The sequence below is a fragment of the Aquarana catesbeiana genome, linkage group LG01 (genome assembly GCF_042186555.1).
Source record: "Aquarana catesbeiana isolate 2022-GZ linkage group LG01, ASM4218655v1, whole genome shotgun sequence".
Taxonomy (NCBI): Eukaryota; Metazoa; Chordata; class Amphibia; order Anura; family Ranidae; genus Aquarana; species Aquarana catesbeiana.
The window spans coordinates 335,416,257-335,431,342 of NC_133324.1; positions in this window are offsets into that span (position 1 = coordinate 335,416,257).

The window sequence follows — 15,086 nt, forward strand, 5'->3', positions numbered from 1 at the left end:
TGTCACTAGTCCTTCTTATCTCTGTTTTCCACTCTCCTTCTCTGCCTTGCTTTTCCTCTGCTCTGATCAACACAATTTCCCCTCTTGTCAATAATCTTTCTATTGCCTCCTTGTCATCCTTCTTCCTCCTTCTTTTTCGTCAGACCTGTTTTTCCTACCTTCCCATCTCATGTTTTCTACTCTTTTGGTGCACAACTTATTATATAAATTGAGATTTCTAAAATGTATCTTTGTAGCAATTCATCCCCCTGAAGAAGACCATAAATGCACAGGTCGAAACGTGTTGGGGTCCTCTACACAGCCAAACATCCAACTATGGAATACTGTGTATAGTTGCTCTTGCATTATTGTACCCTGGAAAATTGTATGTATTCTATAGCCGGTATCTCTATATTTTATTTGTAACATGATACTTGAACTCTTTGAATTTTAATAAAGAATTTTTTTACATCTATTTTATCTTGAACTTTGTCACATTGCTGCTAAAAAGCCCCACGGGGGAATTTTCCTTGCTTGTCCATGTTTTCTCCTCTTTCCCCTTCTTAGCTGTTCATTTCCACCATTCTTCTCCATTGTCTTTCTCCTCTTCTGACCACTTCTTCCCTTAAATTACAGAAAACTTCCCCATATGTTATGGAGATGAGAAGATGCTTTGTATTAAAGGAGAAGAGAACTAGGCTGAGCTGACAACACTGGGTGATATGTTAGCATAGTAGAGGCAGTGTTGTCTGCTCAAAAGGTAAGTTAGGAACGCCCTGGATTTTTGGATGATCAATGGGTAATTTCTGTACTTGCAAAGTTTTTAAAAAGACAGTACATTTGCATGCATATATTAACCGCTTCCCGACCAGCGCACGCCGATATACGTCGGCAGAATGGCACTGGTGGGCAAAAGGGCGTACAGGTACGAAGGTAAGAAGTGGCGCAGTGGGTTCTCCGTGACCGCGGGTCCCGTGAACTCGATGTCCGCCGGGTGCCCCTGATCATGTCACGGAGAGGTACAGTAGGTGACCGCGATATTGTGTCAATCTCGCCACACTTCTCGGCGAGATTTGACACCTACGAGCCCCGTCGCAGGGGCCAGCGCCGAGATGGCTCACTCATCGCGAAAGGAAAACTTTGTTTTCCTTCCGCGATGAGTGACAGGCAGCGCTGACAGCTGTCTGGTATGAATCCTGAGGCGGGAACACCGCGCCAAATTTTAAATGAAAAAACCGGCGTGGGTTCCCCCCTCGGGGGCATACCAGGCCCTTAGGTCTGGCATGGATTGTAAGGGGAACCCCCTATGCCGAAAAATCGGCGTGGGGGTCCCCCCCAAATCCATACCAGACCCTTATCCGAGCATGCAGCCCGGCCGGCCAGGAAAGGGGGTGGGGACGAGCGAGCGCCCCCCCCCTCCTGAGCCGTACCAGGCCGCATGCCCTCAACATGGGGGGGTGGGTGCCTTGGGGGAGGGGGGCGCCCTGCGGCCCCCCCACCCCCAAAGCACCTTGTCCCCATGTTGATGAGGACAAGGGCCTCTTCCCGACAACCCTGGCCGTTGGTTGTCGGGGTCTGCGGGCGGGGGGCTTATCGGAATCCGGGAGCCCCCCTTAATAAGGGGGCCCCCAGATCCCGGCCCCCCACCCTGTGTGAATGAGTTTGGGGTACATGGTACCCCTACCCATTCACCTAGGGAAAAGTGTCAATGTAAAAAAAAACACACTACACAGGTTTTAAGAATAATTTATTAGTCAGCTCCGGGGGTCTTCTTCCGACTTCGGGGGGTCCCCTTCCGACTTCTCCCGGTGTTCGGCCTCTTCTCCCGGTGTTCGGCCTCTTCTCCCGGGCCCCACCGCTATCTTCTTCCAGCTCTATTGCCAGCGAGGGGCCCGGTCTGCTGCCGCTGTCTTGTCGCCGCTGTCTTGTCGCCGCTGTCTCGCCGCCGCTGTCTTGCCGCTTCTTCTCTTCTTTTCTTCTTCCCCGATGTTGACACGACGCTCTCTCCGACTCGAATGCTGTGTGCGAGCTGCGGAGCCATTTATATAGGCGGTAACCCCGCCCCCTTACGACGTCATGGTCCCAGCATGCGCAGGGACTCTGGCGTCATAAGGGGGCGTGACCCCAGAGTCCCTGCGCATGCTGGGACCATGACGTCGTAAGGGGGCGGGGTTACCGCCTATATAAATGGCTCCGCAGCTCGCACACAGCATTCGAGTCGGAGAGAGCGTCATGTCAACATCGGGGAAGAAGAAAAGAAGAGAAGAAGCGGCGAGACAGCGGCGGCGAGACAGCGGCGACAAGACAGCGGCGACAAGACAGCGGCGACAAGACAGCGGCAGCAGACCGGGCCCCTCGCTGGCAATAGAGCTGGAAGAAGATAGCGGTGGGGCCCGGGAGAAGAGGCTGAACACCGGGAGAAGAGGCCGAACACCGGGAGAAGTCGGAAGGGGACCCCCCGAAGTCGGAAGAAGACCCCCGGAGCTGACTAATAAATTATTCTTAAAACCTGTGTAGTGTGTTTTTTTTTACATTGACACTTTTCCCTAGGTGAATGGGTAGGGGTACCATGTACCCCAAACTCATTCACACAGGGTGGGGGGCCGGGATCTGGGGGCCCCCTTATTAAGGGGGGCTCCCGGATTCCGATAAGCCCCCCGCCCGCAGACCCCGACAACCAACGGCCAGGGTTGTCGGGAAGAGGCCCTTGTCCTCATCAACATGGGGACAAGGTGCTTTGGGGGTGGGGGGGCCGCAGGGCGCCCCCCTCCCCCAAGGCACCCACCCCCCCCATGTTGAGGGCATGCGGCCTGGTACGGCTCAGGAGGGGGGGGGCGCTCGCTCGTCCCCACCCCCTTTCCTGGCCGGCCGGGCTGCATGCTCGGATAAGGGTCTGGTATGGATTTGGGGGGGACCCCCATGCCGATTTTTCAGCATAGGGGGTTCCCCTTACAATCCATGCCAGACCTAAGGGCCTGGTATGCCTCCGAGGGGGGAACCCACGCCGGTTTTTTCATTTAAAATTTGGCGCGGTGTTCCCGCCTCAGGATTCATACCAGACAGCTGTCAGCGCTGCCTGTCACTCATCGCGGAAGGAAAACAAAGTTTTCCTTTCCCGATGAGCGAGCCAGCGCGACATTCACAGTACCCTGTCGCCGAGAACCAGCGCGATGGTATCGCGCTGGAAACACAATCTCGCGGTCAGGTACTGTAGAATGGGGAGATGCTTTTGTAAACAAAGCATTTCCCTGTTCTGCCTAGTGACAGAACAGAGATCACTACTCTATGTCATCGAGAGCAGTGATCGCTGTCATGTGTGTTGTAGCCCCTCCCCCCACAGTTAGAATCACTACCTAGGACACACTTAACCCCTTCATCGCCCCCTAGGGGTTAACCCCTTCACTGCCAGTGTCATTTACACAGTAATCAATGCATTTTTATAGCACTGATCGCTGCATAAATTATAATGGTCCCAAAATAGTGTAAAAAATGTCCGATGTGTCCGCCATAATGTTGCAGTCCTGATAAAAATCGCAGGTCGCCGCAATTACTAATAAAAAAAAAATGTAAATAAAAATGCCATAAAAATATCCCCTATTTTGTATACGCTATAACTTTTGCGCAAACCAATCAATATACACTTATTGCGATTTTTGTACCAAAAATATGTACAAGAATACATATTGGCCTAAACTGAGGAAAAAAAATGTTTTTTTTGTTTTTTATTATAACAAAAAGTAAAAAATAATGCGTTTTTTTTTCAAAATTGTTGCTGTTTTTTTGTTTATAGCACAAAAAATAAAAACGGCAGAGGTGATCAAATACCACCAAAAGAAAGCTCTATTTGTGGGAAAAAAAGGACGTCAATTTTGTTTGGGTACAACGTCGCGCGACCGCGCAATTGTCAGTTAAAGCGACGCAGTGCCGAATCAAAAAAGTGCTCTGGTCAGGAAGGGGGTAAATCCTTCCAGGGCTGAAGTGGTTAAACAAATGTACTGCCGATTTTTATTTTAATCTGACTGTTCTGCCCTCTGTGTTTTGTAGTACAAGGCTTGGCAGACAGCTAACAACTTCCCAAAAAAGAGTGAGGCTGAAGAGTTCACAGTTGTAAAACTGAAAAACACAAATGATAAAAGTATGCATTAGCATTAAACATTACATTACAAATGCAATTGGTATCAGGCATGCTACATTAGTGTAAGGCACTAGCTAACATAAATGTGGTCTAGGTGAAAGAAATCTCTGACAAAAAAGTACTACCAAACACACATAAAAATGCAGTTGAATCAGTGGAACACATACTACTTGATTAAATACTAATGACAGTCTACTTGCATACTTATGCTTCCAAGGCCAGTATTAAGAAACAGTAGAGGTCTTTACATGCTTTCTTCGCGGTAGTATTGCCATTACTCAAAATTTTATTGGTTGGCAGTACAATACCATTTCAGTTTAAAGACAGCTGTTGGAATAGGATATAAGCCAGACAATGACTGCATTGATTTCCTTGTCAAATTTGTTTATTGAATTTTAACAATTAGTATACATAAGTACATATGGTGGCAGCAAAAGAAAAGATCACACATATGGTAATAATATTGAGTTGTAGTTCCAACATAAACTAAAAGTAGTTTAACTAAAACAATTTTAGCATGGATCTAACTACTCAAAAGATTGCATCATACATTGTATAAGAGAGGATAAAACCAACTTAGACCAGGTAATAAGATGACCTCAGATTAAAAAAAAAAAAAAGGTCTCAATTATTATCAAGAGTACAGTTTTTAAATAAAAAAAAAAAAAAAAATTATAGAATCTAAAATCTTATACTACATATTGGAACTATGTACAATTGGTATAATGATAACCAAGGAAATAAAAGTTCTGCTACTAGAACTATATAAAGAGTAAATTTAAAGAGGAGAGAGAGAATAGGGGGAAAAAGTAGAAGAGAGAAAGAAGATAAAAGAAAAAGTAATCTTAGGTAGGAGAAAAAATAGGGAAGAAAGAAAAGAGGTAGTAGGGGTCCCCAGGGTAGTACATGGTAATAAACACATACCATGAATGCAGAAAATGGAAGTATAAATCGAGATTACCAAGGTCTTACTAGGGAAGCATCAAAATTGGAAGGCAAAAAGTGAGTCACCCAGGGATTCCATATATTCTCAAAGTTGGATATTTTATCTTGAGTTATAGCCTCTTTTTTAGCATGGATCATTGCTTGATTGACTCTATTTTTAGTTTCAGCAATTATTAAGGACGGGGATTTCCATGCTTTGGCAATTTTTTGTTTTGCGGCTGTAGTGATCTATAATAGGAGTTTAAATTGGCGGTAGGAGAGAGTGGCCGGTTTTAAGTTTAAAAGTGCTATTGTAAGATCAGGATTGATAGGGATTTCAAACAGTGTTGAAATCATAAGAAATACATCTTTCCAGAAACTTTTTGCTACTGGGCAATCCCACCAAGTATGAAGATGTGATCCAAGATCACCACAGCCACGAAAACAAGATGGGGACTAATTTGGAGCATATTTCGCAATTCTGCCAGGGACCAAATACCATCGCGTGAGTACTTTGTAATTTGTCTCTAAGGCAGCTATGTTTTGTGAGGATGACTTAGTTGTGATCCAAATCTTATCCCAATCGGCTGCTTCGAACGAAATCCCAAGATTCATCTCCCACTTAGCCACATATGATGGTGGGTTTGAGTTGGGTTTAGTAATAAGATGAGTGTAAAGAGTTGAAATAAGTCCCTTAGTGTGTGGGTCACGTTTACCGGTACATATATTTTCAAAGCACGTTAATTTATCTAAATGAATTCTTCCTTGCATATAGGGCATAAAAATTTTTTCAATCTGAAGATATCGAAAGAGCTCTGAATTAGGAAGTTTGTGACTTTCACATAAGTCAGGGAAAGTTTTGAATGAAGTAGAGGATGCTGGTTTACAGAGTTGAGTTAAATTAGCGGAGGTCCATGCTTTAAAAGATTTAGGGGAAGACCAAGCAGGATAGAAAAGTGTATTTTTAAGAAATGATAAAAGAGGTATATGGGGAGATTGTAGTCCATTTACTAATTTAAATTTATCCCACATGGCTAGTGTATGTTTAGTTATAGGATTATTGCGTTTTTTACGGTTGGAGTAATTAGACCATACAAGTTTGGTTATTGAAAGTGGGTCGCACTCTATTGATTCCAGCTCAACCCAAAGCAGAATTTCACGTTTTGCGTGATATGGGCTAATTGAGCTACATTGGAATAGGTGGTAAAATTAGGAAACCCTAGTCCCCCTTTGGGCTTTGGAGGGTAAAGAGTGTGTTTGGGCAGATGGGGTTTCAAGGAGCCCCAAATGAAAGTTAATGCCTTACGTTGTAGTATTCTGAGAAAGTATGCTGGAACAGGGATAGGTAAAACTTGAAAAAGATAAAGAATTTTGGGCAGTATAGCCATCTTTATTACATTAATTTTACCTATCCAAGATAATGGTAGAGAGGACCATTGTGTCAGAAGATTAGATATTTGACGCAGAGTTGGAGGATAATTGACAGTGAAAATGTCAGAAAGATTGGTTGTGAGAGTTATCCCTAGGTAAAGAAGGCGTGAAGTGGACCATGAGAAAGGGAGGGATGTTTGCACTTGTTGTAAAATATGAGGAGGTAAAGATATATTTAAGGCTATAGATTTTTGAGAGTTAATAATTAGACCAGATACATGGGCAAGTGATCAAAGTGATCAAGTTTACTTATAAGATTAGGAACAGAAATATGAGGGGATGACATAAAGATTAAGATCAGCAAATAGGCAAAGTTTATGTTGGTGACCAGCTAAATCTAATGATAAGAGACAGAGGGGTATTTGTCATGATTTAGCTGCTTGAATTAGTAAAGTACTCCTGCGTACATTATCTGCTGCTTGGCGCTGTGGGATAAAGCTGACCTGGTCTACACTATTTAAGCGGGTCTCTAAGACTTTCACTAGTAACTTAATGTCAAGGTTGAGTAATAATATGGGTCTATAGTTAGAACAAGATGTATTGTCTGACTGAGGTTTAGGGATCATTGAAATTATAGCCGTTAATGTTTCAGGGCGAAAGGATTGATCTTTAAGGAGAGAATTAAATGCATCTGTTAACATTGGAGCAAGGATATGAGAGAATTTCTTATAGTATAGGGCAGAGAAGCCACCTGGGCCTGGACATTTATTTGGTTTAAAAGAGTTAATTAATCATTTAATTTCGATAGCTGTAATGGGGTTTTCAAGACAATCACGTTGGGCTAAAGGAATAGTAGGAAGTTTGATTTTTTGAAAAACTGATTCCGCTAAAGTTTGTTTAAAAGATCCTTCCTTTTTATAAAAGAAGGTAAGATGTTTTTGAAAGGTGTGGAGGATCTTGACTGTATTACTAGTAAATGTATCATGAGATAATTTCAGTTGAATTGGTTTAAAGGGGCGATTTAGTTTTTTAAGTGCTTTTAAGGGCTAAAAGAGTGCCTGCTTTATTCGCTTTAAGATAAAATTTATGTTTAGATTTACATAACTTTTTATCTACAGATTCTAATAAAAAAAGGTCAAGGTTTAAATGTGCTTTATCAAGCTGTAATTTAGTCACAGGGGTAGGATTGGATTGAAAGATTGTGTGGCATGTATTAAATTCTGCTTCTAATTTTTGTTTTAGTTGTTGCTTTTCTCTTTTAAGAAATGAGGCTTGGCGTATACAAACCCCACGGAGAACAGGTTTATGAGCTTTCCATAGGGTCAGTGGGGATATATCGGGGTCTCATTATTGGCCAGGTAAACTTTTATGGCTATTTCTAGATCAGAAGAGTGTGATGGATGAGATAGGATTGTGTCATTAATATGCCATGTAGAATCTTGTGTTTTGGGTATTAGAGAAGTGAAAGTTGAAAGTACAGCACAGTGGTCAGGCCATGTAAAAGGGATAATAGATGAAGAAAGGAGTTCAGGGGTGCCTATTGAGATCAAAATGTGATCAATACGGGAAAATGATTTATGGGGATGAGAATAAAAAGTAAATTGGTGCCTAGCAGGATTGATTTGACGCCAAGAATCTAATAAAGAGTGTTGTTGAAGAAGTTGTTGGAACTTACAAGATTGAGAACTAGATACAATAGGAGTTGGGGATTTATCTAAAAAAGGATAAAGGACTTAATTCGAATCTCCACAGATTAACCACTTCAATACCGGGCTATAGTCATATGATGTCCGCAGATGAGATCTCCCATCCTGGGCGGGCGTCATATGACGTCCTCGGTTTCTCGCCGCTCCTGCGGGCCCCCGGGGGCCGGCAGCGCGGCGATTGGGGATGAGGTGTATCCCTCAGACATAGTCCATCCCAGAATCGTGTAAAGAGCCAATAAGAGATGGCTCTTTACCATGAGACCGGCTGTGTCCAATCACAGTCGGTCACATGTACTGCCCACGTGCACGGCACTCGTGCACGCCCCTTGGGCACGCACAGAGCGACGATCGGGGACAAGGCTTGTCACCCTGACACAGCCCAACCCTGATCGCAGTAAAGAGCCAGTAAAATGTCCAATCACAGCGGGTCACAGAATGTCAACAAAGCGCAGTAACGAGATGTTACCGGGTTCTCCTCCTCACACACTGATCGTGTGTGAGAAGGAGATTGCGGTGACATCTCGTTACCGCTTACAGTACACACCAACCACACTGACTGCCCCCCTAATAAAGAGGACCTGTCATCAGCCATCAGAGTACCTGTCACCACCCATCAAAGTACCTGTCACCACCCATCAAAGTACATGTCACCAACCATCAGAGTACCTGTCACCACCCATCAAAGTACCTGTCACCAGCCATCAGAGTACCTGTCACCACCCATCAAAGTACCTGTCACCACCCATCAAAGTACCTGTCACAGCCCATCTGAGTACCCGAGTACCTGAGTATCTGTCACAGCCCATCTGAGTACCCGAGTACCTGTCACAGCCTATCTGAGTACCCGAGTACCTGTCACAGCCCATCTGAGTACCCGAGTACCTGTCACAGCCCATCTGAGTACCTGAGTACTGTTGTGGAATCTCATATTAGCCAATGTATTTCATATTGTATATATTGATTTGCATATATTTTATTGATTATTATTATTATTATTATTTATATTATTATATAGTAGTGGTTTTATCAATATTATTATGCAATAAGTAAAGCAACAATTATTAATTTTTAATAATGTATACTGTGTTTTCCATAGATTTAGAAAGTCTTCATTTTTAAATGCTGAACTTTGGATGACCTCTCTGCTTCTTTCTTATACTTTTATAGTTTACTGGGTGAAAGTTCATTAGAATAGATTCAAGTAATATAGAATTGTCTCAAGTCTGAAATGCATATAAATCACAAAAGATAAGATAAGAAAACAGGTGGTTAAAATAATTAGGTGGCATACAGGAAAGTTATGTACAGAACATTAATTAAGTTTGACAGGGTCAAACAAAGGTCTTTGAGCCCTCATTAAAACTGTTAAAGTACATTGAATAAGGAAATACATGTGTGTATGTATTTGTATATATATATATATATATATATATATATATATATATATATATATGTATGTAATAATTAGACAATATTGAATTGGTAATTGGCTATGTATGTGTGTATATATATATATGTTTATATATGTATATGTGTATGTATGTATGTATATGTATATATATATATATATATATGTTTGATACAGTACTTTTGCATATAGGATTATATAGTAAAGCATATAACACATCTGGTGGGGTTATTGAAAGTTCATTGTCTCATAGTCTTAAATCTGTCATCCTTGAAGCTAGTATCAAGATAAGGAGAGTCTGATAACACAGCTGGGTGCCAGACTGTCTCTATACAGGTGTTTTTAATTGGACAAAACCAGTTATAAATCACTTTAATGAACATATAGGAATTTTGGGAATAATTATGTTTATCTGGTTGTAGAACAAGTGTCAGATTTATGGTTGGTTACTTTGACGTAGATCTTAGCGACCAATCAAATGTAAGAAAGATAGTTGAGGTAAGACTTGTGAAATGGTATATAAATGCAAGCTCTGTAATTGTTAGTCGGACAAGTCAGATAGGAGCTCATAAGGCTGAACTCTATGTATGCTGCCCTATTGCACGGGTCATAGAGGTCAGAACCAATGGGCAAGTATCTGTCCTAACTTGTCCCCTCGGACAAGTCAGATAGGAGCTCATAAGGCTGAACTCTATGTATGCTGCCCTATTGCACGGGTCATAGAGGTCAGAACCAATGGGCAAGTATCTGTCCACAACTTGTCTCCTCGTACGAGTCAGAGAAGACTTCTTGACTTGTTCCAGAATGTGGTCTCAGGTGAATTTCCCTCAAAGACTTGGTCGAGCTGGAACCCAGAACTCTGTGAGGGGACCAGACCACTGGTCGACCGGCTGGTCCCTATCAGGTGACAGGTTCCCAAGAATTGGCAGTAAAGACCCATTCTGGTTCAAGGTGAGAACACTTCACAATCTTTTCAATTTGGTTAGAGGATAAGAATATTTATATCTAATATGCTTGCATTGTAAGAAACTGTATAAATTAGACCTGTATATTGTAATATTTTGAACATAAACCTGTATGTTATCAGCTGTTAATAAACCTGCATTGCTGAAGTTCTGCCTGGTTCGATACTTTACTATTCTACTTCATTTGGTGGCCCGTACGGGGACAGCATAACCTCAACTCCGATCTTGCCTAACTCCATGCTGGTGAGGCACTGAGCTCAACACAATATTGCGCAATATATCAGGTTAGCAGACACCTATTATTAGTTCTGCATTGTGTTGTGCCGTGTTTTGCTAGCGCTAGGAGGGGCAGGTGGTTGTTGTTGGGGTATCGCTGTCCACCAGGCAGATCTTTGTGATGGTAGGTTGGGTTTTCTCAACTGTGAATGCCTTAAAATGTATTGTACAGGATGAAATACCCTGGGTAAAAAAAAAAAAAAAAAAAGGAAAAATTTTTCCAGAAGGGTACCCCTGTAGAAGGCTAGCTACTCTCTGTGTGAACCTACCTTTAACATGCATGTTGGTATCCTAGACTGAATAAATCAGTCTAGAAGAGGTATATTTTGATTGGTATCCTAGACCTACAAGAGGTCTGGACGAGGTTTTGGGGTAAATGTTTTGACCCCTGGAGAACCTACCTTTAACATGCATGTTGGTATCCTAGACTGAATAAATCAGTCTAGAAGAGGTATATTTTGATTGGTATCCTAGACCTACAAGAGGTCTGGATGAGGTTTTGGGGTAAATGTTTTGACCCCTGGAGAACCTACCTTTAACATGCATGTTGGTATCCTAGACTGAGTAAATCAGTCTAGAAGAGGTATATTTTGATTGGTATCCTAGACCTACAAGAGGTCTGGACGAGGTTTTGGGGTAAATGTTTTGACCCCTGGAGAACCTACCTTTAACATGCATGTTGGTATCCTAGACTGAATAAATCAGTCTAGAAGAGGTATATTTTGATTGGTATCCTAGACCTACAAGAGGTCTGGATGAGGTTTTGGGGTAAATGTTTTGACCCCTGGAGAACCTACCTTTAACATGCATGTTGGTATCCTAGACCGAGTAAATCGGTCTAGAAGAGGTTTACTTTTGATTGGTATGCTAGCCCTACAAGAGCTCTGGAAGAATTGGTATCCTAGACTGGTAAGTCCAGTTTGGAAGAGGTTCTTGAGTTGCCTAAATTTACATGCATGTTGGTATCCTGGATTGGCAATCAATCTGGAGGAGGCTTTGGGGTTATCAGACCCCTGGAAAGCCTAAGTTAAAAACAAAAACAGTACTGATATGTAGCTACTAGTAGAAAAAGGTACCTTTGTTTTGTATATTATTGAACATAATAATTGTGGTGTAAAATAATACTCATGAGTTTAGAAATGTTAGGAGAGGTAAGTCCTGACAGGTAAATAAGGTAAAGGTTTTGGAGCTCCATTTGTTAACAAAGTTAAAAGGTATGTATTGTCTTTGTGCTATAAGTGTATGTGTTTATATGTATCTGTTGTAATGGTCTGTGTACTAACTGAGTTAAGATCAGGTTGAGACATTCCTGATCGCCGTGGCAAGCAGGGCTTGGCGGTTTTTCGTGTCTTGAGACAAGCATTTTGGTAAGGAGACGTATGCGCGTACGGTGCCTATTGGCTTTACTCTGAGCACTGCTGTCCATAAGTAATTACTAACTAACCTGTCAGTTTTAATCATTCTGTGAATATTTGTATATTTATATATAGTCAGGAATTTGTGTTCATGTGTATGCATACTTTGCTAGGTGGAGTGACTGTATTGCTATATAGAAAACAGAAGATAATGACATTTTGTTAATGAATGTTCACAAATGTAAGTTAATTTATTTGTAATGTTTGTAGACTGTTAGGGAATATTGTATGTGTGAGGGAGACTGATCAACTCCCAAATTAGGTTAGAATAATTCTGTAGTGGTTGTAAAAACGTTGGTGTGAAAGGACCCTGTGTGTTAGTTCTATGAGTGAATTGTAAGAAGTATGTAACTGATGCTGAATTCTGCATAGTGTATGATGAATAGGGAAATGGTATGTATCCTCCATACAAATGCAATTAGAACTTTCTGTGTCATATATTTGATTTTGTGACACTTGTTATTAGTATTTGATAGGAGGATTTATATTTATATGAGTTAAATGTGTGTGTGTGTGTGTGTGTGTGATTTTTGTATGAGGTGTGAAATGAATCCCTAAGTGAATGATTGTATGTGTCTTTTGTGAGAGGCTAGGGATTGATATATCTATGGTGACTGATTGACTTTAGCATCAAAGTTCTAAATGTTATTGGCAGTGAGTGAGTGTTAGGGATGAGCCGAACACCCCCCGGTTCGGTTCGCACCAGAACTTGCGAACGGACCGAAAGTTCGCACGAACGTTAGAACCCCATTGACGTCTATGGGACTCGAACGTTCGAAATCAAAAGTGCTCATTTTAAAGGCTAATTTGCATGGTATTGTCCTAAAAAGGTTTTGGGGACCCGGGTCCTACCCCAGGGGACATGTATCAATGCAAAAAAAACTTTTAAAAACGGCCGTTTTTTCGGGAGCAGTGATTTTAATGATGCTTAAAGTAAAAAAAAAAAAAGTGAAATATTCCTTTAAATATCGTACCTGGGGTGTGTCTATAGTAGGCCTGTAAAGTGGCTCGTGTTTCCCGTGTTTAGAACAGTCCCTGCACCAAATGTCATTTTTAAAGGAAAAAATCTCATTTAAAACTGCTTGCGGGTTTAATGTCATGTCGGGTCATGGCAATATGGATGAAAATCAGTGAGACAAACGGCATGGGTACCCCCCAGTCCATTACCAGGCCCTTTGGGTCTTGTATGGATATTAAGGGGAACCCCGCACCCAAATTAAAATAAGGAAAGGCCCTATATACTCTGAACAGCAGTATACAGGCGGTGCAAACAAGACAGGGACTGTAGGTTTGTTGTTAAGTAGAATCTCTTTGTAATTTTGAACGGGTACATTTTTAAAGCGTTTAGCTCCAGCCAAAAAATCTTTTTTAAGCTTTTTGGAAAACATAGGGAAGGGTTATCACCCCTGTGACATTTGTTTTGCTGTCTTTCCTCCTCTTCAGAAGATTTCACCTCACTTTTTGTCCCAATGAAAAATGTTTTTTGAAAATTTGGGTTTTTTGTGGAACAAGGATTGGAAAGCATCAGTGGAAAGGAGAAATTGTTTTCCCATATTAACTCTTACAGGAGAGAATTTCCCTTCCTAGGGGTAGATTTCATCTCACTTCCTGTTGTCTCCTTCCGTTTGCAAGTAGGAGTCGTTTGTAAGTTAGATGTTTGAAAGTAGGGTCCTGCCCTATATACTCAGCAGAAATTTGGGCCTTAGGTGTTGCTGTGGCCACAACACTGTAAGCCCTCACAGGGCCCTGCTGTGAAATATTAGATCAAGAATTGTAATTACATGCCCCTGTTGAACAGGAGCTGAAAAATTAGGCCTTAGGCACTGGTGCTTGTGCCACAACACTGCAACCCCTTACAGACACTCTAGTTGGAACGCAGGAACGAGCCCTGCTGCAAAGTATTGCATCAAAAATTGTAATTACACGCCCCTGTTAGACAGGGGCAGAAAAATTGGGCCTTAGGCACTGGTGCTGGTGCCACAACACTGCAACCCCTTACAGACACTCTAGTTGGAACGCAGGAACGAGCCCTGCTGCAAAGTATTGCATCAAAAATTGTAATTACACGCCCCTGTTAGACAGGGGCAGAAAAATTGGGCCTTAGGCACTGGTGCTGGTGCCACAACACTGCAACCCCTCACAGACACTCTAGTTGGAATGCAGGAACGAGCCCTGCTGCAAAGTATTACATCAAAAATTGTAATTAACACGCCCCTGTTAAACAGGGGCTGAAAAATTGTGCCTTAGGCACTGGTGGTGGCGCCCAGAACCAAAAATGTTCTTACAAGCTATCAGCGTGATGATTGAGGAGGAAGAGGATAATTACTCAGGGATAGTCACTCAGCATCAGCATAGGCAGTCTTTGAAGGGATCTGAGATTTCAAAAAAAATTATTCGGTTACATCAGCATCAGGTGCTTGGTAGCTGGTGGTGATCCAAGACTCATTCATTTTTATGAAGGTCAGCCGATCGACCGAGTCGGTGGACAGACGCACCCTGTGATCGGTTACCACGCCTCCAGCAGCACTGAATGTGCATTCCGAAAGAACGCTGGATGCAGGACAGGCCAGTAGCTCAATTGCATACTGTGCAAGCTCTGGCCAGTGATCCATCCTCAAGACCCAGTAACCCAGAGGATTTTCGGTGGGAAAGGTGTCCAAGTCTGATCTTGCCCCTAGGTATTCCTGCACCATGTAAAACAGACGCTGGCGATGGTTGCTGGAACCGATCATACCTTGGGGCTGCGGACCAAAAAATTGTCTGAACGCATCGGTCAGACGGCCACCTTCTCCACCGCTCCTTCTTTGACTGACCGAAGCCTCAGCAACACGTTGTCCAGAAACAGGAGTTTGTAACCTCCCAGTCTCTGGGAACGCATTGCACAGACCTTTCTGCAAGGCCTCCCGA